We start from the raw sequence: 11,588 nt of genomic DNA, 5'->3' as shown, positions 1-11,588 counted from the left end.
CAATTTAAAAAATGGGCTATCAAGCTAAATAAGGAATTCTCAAAGGAAGAATTTCAAATGCCCAAAAGAAATTTCAGGAATTGCTCAGTATCTCTAATTATCAGGGAGATGCAAATCAAAACGACTCTGAGATAACATCTTAGACCTGTCAGAATGGCTAAGATCAAAAGCACTGAAGACAGCTTATGTTGGAGAGGATGTGGAGCAAGGGGAACACTCCTCCACTGTTGGTGGGAATGCAAACTGGTACAGCTACTTTGGAGATCAGTATGGGGGTTTCTCAGGAAATTCGGAATCAATCTACCTCGAGACCCAGCTATACCACTGTTGGGCATATACCCAAGTAATGCTCAATCATACCACAAGGACACATGCTCAACTATGTTCATAGCAGCATTACTCATAATAGCTAGAACCTGGAAACAATCTAGATGCCCTTCAACTGAAGAATGGAATAAGAAAATGTGGTACATATACACAATGGAGTACTACTCAGCAGAGGAAACAATAACATCATGAAATTTGCAGGCAAATGGATGGAACTAGAAAATATCATCCTGAATGAGGTAACCCAGACTTAGAAGGACAAACGTGGTATGTACCCACTCATAAGTAGATACTAGATGCAAAGCAAAGGGTAACCAGGCAACAAGCCACAACTCCAGGGAGACTAGTTGGCAGGGAGGACCCAAAGAGAGACACATGTACTGCCCTGGAAAGAGGAAATAGATGAGATCTCCATGAGTAAACTGGGGAAGAGGGGTAGGCAATGGATGGTAGGGGATAGGGGATGAGATCATAAGGGAATGGGAGGGTTTGGCTGGAACAGGGAAGGAGAGGTAATACAATGAAAGAGATACCATGATAGAGAGAGACATTATGGGTATAGAGAGAAACAAGTTACTCTTAATTGTAGACTACATGCCCAGCATGGATGGCCAACAAGAAACCTCCTCAAAGGCATCTTTGGAGGTTCCTTTTCTCATAATGCTGTGTTGTGCATTTTCTTTATTTTAATCTTATTTTTCATTGTTAATTATATTTTCATTTTTTTTTCTGTAACTGAGGCTTTTTTCTGTCCAGCCTCATCCTGCAGCCATTTACAAATAATCACTCAGAGGCTCATATGAATTATAAATGTTAGGCTGATGGCTCAGGTTTATTACTAGTTAGTTCTTACATTTAAATTAACCCATTTTTTTTTAATCTATGCTTTGCCACATGTTTTGTGGCTTGTTACTTCATTTATATACATCGTTCTTCCTTGGCAGCTAGCTGGCTTGTGCTGACCCCACCCTTTCTCTTTCCAGCATTCTTAGTTTGGCTGCCCCACTTGTACTTCCTGCCTGACTACTAGCCCATCAGCATTTTATTAAACCAATCTGAGTGACAAATCTTTACAGTTACAAGAGGATTGTTACACAGCATTTTTCTCCTTTCTTTTTATACTACAGGTTCTTTGACAACCCCTGTGAAAGTGTGATTTGCCTCTTACAGAGGTCATGACCCTCAGATTGAGAACTGCTGATTTAAAACACATAATGCTATGAAGACGTGGTCTAGAGTTTTGCAATTTTGAATCTGATAGATCAGTTTTCCTGGGGGAGTGGGTTCCACCTGTGTTAACCTCTTTCAAGAGCAATCACTTCTTTTTCCAAGAATTTAGCATTAGTCGTTTGATAAAAGATTAAGCAGAGAATGAAATGTGTCCTACTGTAAAAAAAAAAAATCTAGTTACTCCATAGGAAGAAAGAAAAAAAATAATGATCAAGTAATACTAAATACAATAACATTTATTTCTCTTCATAAATAAATTTTGTCCTACTTCTGAATTAGAGAAAATAAAATATTCTCCCACACACCTTTGCTTTTTCCCATTGGTTAGATATGATGGCTTAATAAGTTCCAAGTATAACTGCCAATCAAACACATCACTGTTTTATTTACCATTGCTTTTTTTGTTTTTGTAGTGTATAATCAAGTACATTTTACTGAAAAATGCCATAAAATTTAAAAAAGATCACATCCCAACTGTACAATGCTAAAGTTTTACAAGACAAAATTAAAAATCTTTCTTTAATGATGGCATTCTCAGTAGCAAATAGGAAGCCTCATCATGCACATTGCCAAAGAGAACAAGAGCTTTTAACCTTCTTATGTATCATTCTTGATGACTATCTGTTTTGTAATTTATATATTGTTTATGTCTTTCCTTCAATATCCTGTTTTTGAGGTTTAGGTACTTTCTGTCAAGCTGCAATATTTTTGTTATTGTATAATCATATAACACATTTGTTATTAGTCACTACATAATTTTTAATTTAGCATACAATGTAACACATTTTGTCGTAGCAATTTTATGCATGCTTTAGTTGAACCTCCTACTCTACTCCTATCCCTCATCTCCCCAACCCAACCAAACCTGGACTCTTCTGTCCCCAGGATTTGCTTTTCTGCTTTCATATCATATGTGCTTTATTTTGTGTCTGACACTTCTGTTTCTTAAAATTTCTTATCTGCTCTTACACTTTAATGCCCTATACCCACTCTCACTCCAACATAGATAAACATAAAAACTGGAGGGCACATAAGAAAGAACATAAAGCGGCACACCACAGGCACCATATTCACAAAAGCCTGCCTATGCACCAGGGATGGATCTCAATCCCCTGCCTGGGTGCCCCCCAAACAGTTTGAGCCAAACAACCATCTTCTGTATCGAGAGGGCCAAACCTAGTCCCATGGTGTCTCCACAGCCACAGTCTTTTGGGAATCCGGTACCTGTGTTGTGATGCTTTGTATAGCCTTGATGCAGTGGGGAGGGTCTTGAACCTGCCTTGGCTCAGTGTTCTGGGCTCTGCTGACTCCCCATGGGAGACCTTGATTTGGGGATGTCGGGATGTGGAGTGGCTAGGGAGAGAGGCCTGAGGGGTAGGAAGAGACAGGAGGTGGAATCTGTGGGTGGTATGTGAAGTGAGGAGAAAATTTCTTAATAAAGAAAAATGAAAAAAAAAAGAAAGAAAAGAAAAGAAAGAACATAAGCTGGGTGGCAGTGGCACATGCCTTTAATCCCAGCACTCGGGAGATAGAGCCAGGCAGATCTCTATGAGTTCGAGGTCAGCCTGGTCTATAGAGCGAGATCCAAGACAGGAACCAAAACTACATGGAGAAACCCTGTCTTGAAAAACAAACGAGAGAGAGAGAGAGAGAGAGAGAGAGAGAGAGAGAGAGAGAGAGAGAGAGAGAGATTATTTGCTTTATGAGACTAGATTATTTTGTTTTCAATTTTCCAGATCCATCCATTTTCCTATACATTTTATTTGTCATTACAGCTAAGTAAAGTCCTTTATCTTTATTTGACCATATTTTCATTATCTATTTATCTATTGATAGACATACTGGTTGATGCCAGCCCCCCTTTATTTGTTTTGTTTTGAGTAGAGCAGCAGTGAACATGAATCTGCAAGTGTGAATGAACCAGTTTCTGAATAACCGGCAGTTACTTCCCAAATGATTGACTTGGAGGCTTAATATTACTTATAAATGCTTGGCCATTAGCTCAGGCTTTTTACTAGCTCTTACACTTAAATTATCCCAAAATTCTTATATATGTTTAGCCATGTGGTTCATGACTGGTTACTCCATTTTCTACTCATCCTGCCAGCTCAATGTCTGGCTGTCATCCTTCAACTCCGCCCTTCCTCTTCCCAGAATTCTTCTAGTCTGGCTCTCCTCCTCAATCTCTTCCTGCCTAGCTATTGACCAATCAACTTTTCATTAGCAAATGAGAATAATACATATTCATAGTGAACAAAAAGATTGTTCCACAGCATGCAAGTATCTCTGTGGTGGCACTTATTGGTAGGCACATACTGAGGAAGATGAGACAGGAGGATCATGAGTTTGGGGCCTGCCTATGCACCATCTTTTTTTTACCCATGCTGCTCTGTTGTGTTTAGGGTTGCCTATGGTTCTATTAGTTAGGATAGCTCTAGAGTTTATAAAAGACAAAAAGACAGAAAATACAGTTAAAACAGCTAAGTCTCATACGAAGTCTTAGAGTACTTCTCCTAAAGCCTTACTAACAAATTGCTACATCCTGCAGTTATTTTAACAGCAAGAAATATTTCTAAATATAATACGTTACTAGAATTTTTTCAATTAAATAAGTAAATAGACCACATATTGGAAATTAAGAGTGGAATGAGAAAATAATAATCTCATATTCATAAGTAGTAATGATTTTGGAAAATACCACTTGAGAAATTTTTAGTATAAAACAATATAGCATACCAGAATGAGAATGCTTCTTCAGATAGTTAAAATATACCCATGACCAAAGATACAACCAGTGACTGCTTTATAAAAAAATATAATATCTATAATACCCAAATTAGTGTTGATTGATTATGTTTCAAGTTAAAAGTGAATCAAGTTAAAGGTGAATTATTAAAATTAGTGGACCAATTCTTATTGAATCACCTTAGATTGCTAAAAAAAAAGTCTTCTATGTAAACTGCTAAATTCTTTTTTGACTAGAAGCAGTTTTCTTTTTGGCATTCTTGCATTTTTTAGTACTGAATATTTAAAACTTTTTTTTCCTACTAACTGTATTGTTAAATTTATTGTGCTCTTCGCTTGACATGATAATTTCAGACTAATGGTACTAGAAAACATCATTTATATTTCAAGTGATTTTTCAACTTTTAGGGATCTGACAGCCTGTGCTCTGCTTCAGAAAAGCATTGTAATAGGCCAAGGGAAGCACATACTTAGGGGAGTTTATTTGGCACCGCTAGATACCAAGTAGTACATTTATTTAACTTCTCAGCAGTTCATTGGCATTTTAGTGAAAAGAGGTTATTGAGGCTATTTAATTAACCTCAAATAGTTCACTGGCATAAGAAACTGAATCATCTGCCAGAATCATTAACAATTTATAAGCTGAGTTCAGCAGCAAATGGTCATAAATTCAATCACATGTAACCTTTCCAGTAAATGACACCAGTCAATTGAAATTTATTATGAAGGAAATCATAGACTTTGACATTCACACTAAATTTCTGAAACATTAAGATTCTGCTCTACAGAACCCTAGATATCACTTTGTAGAGAATGTACAGAATTTTAAAATAGAAGAATTATGAATAAGGACTGAATAGTTCCTCTGAGTGTTATCAAGAGATATGAGAGGTTCAATATTTGATAATACTTCATTTTCTTCAATAGGACAAACTCATAGGACAGGACATGTAATGATAACTGTGATGACTGAGCAGTGCATGTCATAAAATGCTGGTAAGTACATTTTGGTGTGGTGTGGAAACCTGCTGGCAAGTTTCCATAGGGTGTTCATGGTAAAAGACCTTGGGAAGTGATCAGATTTCATTTTCTGTGTCTTTAACGATAATGTGAGGTTAGAACTTAATAGAGTAGAATATAATTGATTTTTAGAAACTTGATTAAGTTATCAATGGCCTGTTTTGAAGGTAGCCTGAATGATTTTGAATTAAGAATGAATTTGTTTCTTAGTCTAAGGAGTTTTGGAAGAGAATAAGGAAGATACTAGAGGACCACGGCTATAGACCATTAAGAGAATTCGATACAAGTTATCTGTTATAAACACTAAAATGGTCAATTCAACCCTGTTGGACTCTTTCCTCAGTGTAACCCATTAAGTAAGCAGCAGCAGTTAACTGTGATTTTAAGTGTGAACAAAACACCTCTACAATTGTGACTATAACATTTAAGTTCCCTTAGTAGATCCTGAAATCAGTATTGATAGCAAAATGTTGGTTTGAAAATATGACAGAATTTTAGAAGAATTTTCACATACCTCATGTGTTGTGACAGTAACTTCTGTATTACTGCTTAAGTACTGATATAACCCACTATTTAATTTCTCTATATCATCATAATGCATTATGTTTAAGCTTGTATTTCAGGACAACCCAAGGTGAATTTTCTTTAGTAACAAAACCATGTGCAGAATCACTACTAATTTGCATATATTCAAATAAGAAGTTATTTTGAACAGAGAGAAATAGAATTCTATATTTGCAGCCATGTTAGTCTTTTTGGCTGAGGTGATTAAAATTTTAACAGGATTGATATCTCAAAATTCACTTTGCTTCAATGAAAGGAATGGTGCCAATAAAAACATTTTTATATCAATAAAATTTGTCCCTAAGTTACAAAATGATAGTGTTATAAAACTTCAATAAATATACTTTCTGAAAAATTGAACACATGCAAATCACTCATCAAGACTACTGAGTTTAGCCAAAAGCAACTTATACATCATGCACCAGTCAGCTTTCATTAGTGCAATAAAGGCTATTCTCAACTTAGTAGCATAAAACAATGGTATTTTGTTTACTCATAATTCTGTCCATCAGATAGATGGTTATTTTCATCATGTCCACCACTGCTTTATCTGCATTGAGATCATTTACACACAGTCAACTGGTAGGTTAGCTAGCAGACAGCTCTGAGATGGCCATCAGGAATGGTTTAACTCACATCCTATGCACTTGAACACTGAGTGTCAGTTGGGTGTTCCTCATGGTACCTCATCAATCAGAATGCCAGATTGCATATATACATATCATGTGGTTCATATAATATATATATATATATATATATATATATATATATATATATGGTACAAAATGCACAAAAATAGAAAACCCCAGTACATGGATATTTTAATGCTATGCCACTTTTGTTAATGTTCCATACATTGTAGTCATTCTATAAATTTTATTATCTTAAAGATATTCAGATATAAGAAAAAGTGTTTAATAATCTTTTTTCATTTTTTTATTATTAAGTGATTTTCTATTCATTTTCTATACCAACCACAGATTCCCTTCTCCTCCCCCATCCCACCCCCCAGCCTTCCCCCAACCCACCTCTCATCCCCACCTCCTCCAAGGCAAGGTCTCCCTGGGGAGTCAGCCCATCCCTGGGACACAGCCCATCTCCAGGAACCCCTGCCCAACTAAGTCTGTCATCTTCTTAAAGTCATTTTTAAGATAGATTTCTTCTGCTTTTTCTTGTTGGGATGTTCAGGTCTTGGTGATGTAGAACCATTAGGTTCTGATGGTGCTATATTGGTTTTTATGTTGTTGACTGTATTTCCACACTGGCATCTACCCATCTCTTCCTCCACTCCATGCAAGTGGTGTCTGTGTCTGAAGGAGCCTCTCTTGGTCCATTTGATATTCTTGGTTTAATGGGAGCTCTTGATCTATTCCGGGCTCTTGGTCTAATCGGTGCTGATGGATTCTCTGTCTCAAGGAGCAGCTCTTAGTCCAATGGGCATTAGTGGGTTCTGACTCAGGGAGCAGCTATTCCCAATCAGTGCAGGGTGGGCTTATGTCTCCAGTGGTTGCTGATGTCACAGGTGATTTTCTTAGTGAGGGCGAGGGGGAAGAGGCTGCTGTCCAGTCCCTTAGGGCTCCAATGACTTGGGGGAGGAGCATGGCATTTGACCCCCTTAGGTGGTCTAGTGGCTAGGGACCTGGTCCGACTTAGTCCAGAGATGGGGCCTCGCCTGTTCCCAGTCAGTGCAGAATGGGCTTATGACTCCGGTGGTCTCTGGTACCACAGGGGGCTATTTTCTTGGGAAGGGGTAAGAGGCAGCTTCCTTGTTCCTGGAGCTCCAATGACTGGGGGAGGGGCACGGAATGTGTTCCCTCGCCCTCCGGGCCTGTGGGCTAGGGACCTGGTCTGCCCAGTCCAGAGATGGGTCCTTACCTGTTCCTAATGGCTACAGGTTGGGCTTAAGACTCTGGTTGTCACTGGTGTGGCAGGGGGCTGTTTTTTTTTTTTTTTCATGAGTGGGTGGGGGAAGAGGCAGCTTTCTGTGTGATAATCTGATATGCGTATTATAAATAATAACAAGAGTAATAGATGGAAAATCACTGTTTTTATTATTCTTCAAAGATAAATATTTACCAACCATAATGCTAAACAGCAAGTATTAGATAATAAAATAGCATATTTTATGTAAGCACAGCTTCTTTTACTGTTCCTAATATAATCATTCATAATTTCCAAATGAAATATGTATATAAACATGAAACGACAGACTATATTATGAATCTGTATAGAATTTACTTTAAGAATAACATATTTAACTAAGGAACAATCAAACTCAGTAAAAGTATATATGTTTAGGATTGAAATAAAGTTTATTTCAATGAAAAAGAACATAAGAATCTTGATTCCTCTTCAAATGTCTACTCTGTCCCCTTATCATCAAACCAGGAATTATACAAGCTGAGAAAGTCACTGTGGATTAAACAATCAAATATTCATAATCATAAATTGAACGAAGGTGCATGTGTCACTTCCAAATAGAGCAACAAACATTTTAAACTCCTGTACTTGTTTAATTATACCATCAGTATATCACAATGTATGAGGATTTTGTTGTTGTTGCTTGGCAATATCTGAGGTAGCTCATGCTGGCCTTAACCTTACTATTTATCCACAGATAATGGTGAATTACTGATCTTCCTACTCCTACATCTCAGGTTCTAGGATTTCAGAAGTTCACTACTGTGCCAGGTTTATGTGATATTGGGGACTGAACCTGGGGCTTCATATATGCTAGACAAATTCCCTGCCAGTTGAGCTACACTTCAGGGCCATGAGGTCCTCTCGTGATGTAACATTTTTACTCACCTTTATTTACTATTCTGGCCATTATTTGATAATTATAAAGTTAAGGAGTCAAGGAGAAAAAAGTAAAAATGATACTGAAATTATTCCAAATTGCCAAATAGAAACAAAAAACAACCTGTGATAATGAGTATTTATAAACAGGTAATGTTTTTTATTTCCCTTGATTTTCTATTTGTATGAAAGACCTTTAGAATTTCCTTAATAAACTGTGGATTAAACAATTAAATATTCCTAATCAGAAATTGAGCTAAGGTAGATGCTAAACTTCCAAATAGAGCAACAAACATGTTATGTTAGTAAACTCCATGGCTGGCAGTTTGGATTTACTGTCAAAATTTGACTAGGATGAATGATGATTCAACAAATATACTATGCATGGGTATTTCAGTAGGTCACTTAAAATGCTATTCCCTTACATGCCATTAACAGCATTCAACTAGCAAATTTACAATAATAATAATAATAATAATAATAATAATAACATCTGATATCTCTGAGATATCCACATTCATTTTTTTCTAATGTGGAGTATAAAATTATAACAAAAAAGATAAAATTTAGGTGAAAATCCCTATGCCCCATGAGTTCATGGTTACAAAGTGAAGATGAGAAGTCATGGGTGTGTACTAACAAGACTGTAGAGAGCTGTAGTTCGAGCTAGCTAGTGAAGGGACCTGAAAACAAAGCTCGAAAAGAATCAGTTCAGTGACCATAACTGCCATGTTCTTTGAAGAACACAGAGGAATATTCAACACTGTCATGGAAATACTCCCTCAATGATGTTCAAATTGCTGTTGGAATTTTCAGTATTCTTTTACTATCTTTCAAAGATTAATTTTTCAGATAATTCAAAATGAAAATTAGCATCTTTCTTCAAATAACTATCATATTCAAATAAATCATCTTTAAACTCGAAAATTACTAATTAAAATTTTATTTATATTAAGAATAATACCCTTTCTTTGTACACATGTTAAACTGTGTTGTTCAGTGATGGAAAACTAAAGTAAGTCACTTAAAATATTGAACATTTCAAAGTTGAAATTCTGGACCACAGATATGCAAAGCAGGAACTGTTGACTGTAATCACAGTTCTTGCTCTGAGTGCCCTGGTTTGAAGACTTAAATCCTTAAAATGATAGAAATTTCATTTTGGATATTAAATTTCCTTTTCCATTAGTAATAAAATATACATAAGTAATGTGAATGGTAGTGATGAATGCCTTTGAAGGGATAATTCTCTGGAGAATAGCAATAGCTTGCAATATTGATGCTGTGAGCAGTGAAGACAACCTAAGCTGAGCAACATAGTTGATGTCTCAAGACTTTCTATGACAGTCATTAATATAAATGCTACAGCCACTCACACATCTGAAAATCATTTTTCTGGTTGCCAATCATCGATTCAGAACTATATTTTCAAAGTCGCTACCGAGTGGAATGGTGTACCATGTGTTTCAAAAATAAAGATCTTTTTGGTATAATCAGTAGCAGAATATTCAGGAGTAAAGTACAGAGATAACCATTTTTCTCCCAAATGATATGCTAGAATTGTACTCTTAGCTAGAGTGACCTCAGTTTCTAGGGAAAAAAAAATCTCTTTCTATAGGGCATAATGGCGCAAGCCTGTAATCTGTGCACTTGTCCAGCTAAACGTTGAGTCAAACTTAAGGCCATCCTAGGTTCCAGAGACAGAAACTGTTGAGAGGGAAAAGGAGAATAGGAAGAAAAAGAAAGAAAAATATTTGACATTAACTAATAGTAATTATGTAAAGAACCCTAAATCTAGTTATCTTATTTCTATGTGTTTTGTTTTTAATGTGTTAAAAGTAGCAAATATTCAGAACGATTTCAATTGTTCAAGTGGCTATGTTGCTTTTAATTGGGAATCTTGTATTTAGATGCTAATTCTAAATGTTCCACGTTGACTAACCTTTTCTGTTCTCTTTGCTGAAATTGAGATAGCTTCCTTCCCCTCCCCCTCCTCCATCATCTTTTATATTTAGCTTATGTTGCTGAGGATAAAACCCGGAGCCTTTTATATGATAGGCAAGCATTCTAACACAGAGTGACAGCTCCAGCTCTTACTTTGGTACTTAATCTGGTAAGAGCTTAATTAATTGGTAGTTTCTTTTTTCAAACATTAGTAGATAGCATGTGTAGTCTTTGTAACCATTTCTACTTTTGTAGCATGAAGATATGCTTTAGAGAAAGCAGAAAGTGGTGCCTACAGATGTGCCAATCACTAGCCATCATTGCGGCAACAGATCCTTGAGATGGAAGCATACACAGTTGTCAAAGGCAAGTGAAGACAGGATGATACTGTACTTGTGAAGTCTCCAGATCTCTTTCAGATCCTTAATAGCCTAGGCTGTAGGGTGGCAATATTACAATGGATATGCCCCAGACCCCTACATCATGTCTATTTCTGAACTTCTTTTCTAAAAGTTCTCTGGCTTCATAAAAGCTCAGGGAAGTTGTATTTGGAAAAGCAGCACGTAGACCATGAAAATTATTTGCTCTAGTGCCAAGGTCAGAGGTTGCTTGTCTCCATATCTCAGAACTTGTAGAGCTGAGAGAATGGGAAACTCCCTTTGTGTTTTCTCACGGCATTGCCAATATGAACTGTGTGCAGGGTCTCTTCTTCCTCCAAGCAAGACTGCAGTCCTTAAAGGCCATTTGAATAGCTTCCTAAATTTGGTCACTGTTTCCTTCCTCTTTAGTTAATGCAGCACTTCAGGACACTTATTTAGTTAAATGTCTGTAAATCATGTCATTTTCACACTCTTTTGTTTCTAAAACATCAATCTAATGTTGACACTGCCATAGACGTTGCATTTGTGGCTGTGTCAGCCTGGAAAGCCACCCTACAAATGTCTATAGTAGTCACTCTT

This window comes from Peromyscus leucopus, chromosome 15, assembly GCF_004664715.2.
Source record: "Peromyscus leucopus breed LL Stock chromosome 15, UCI_PerLeu_2.1, whole genome shotgun sequence".
Classification (NCBI taxonomy): Eukaryota; Metazoa; Chordata; class Mammalia; order Rodentia; family Cricetidae; genus Peromyscus; species Peromyscus leucopus.
Note: the sequence above shows the minus strand (reverse complement) of the source record.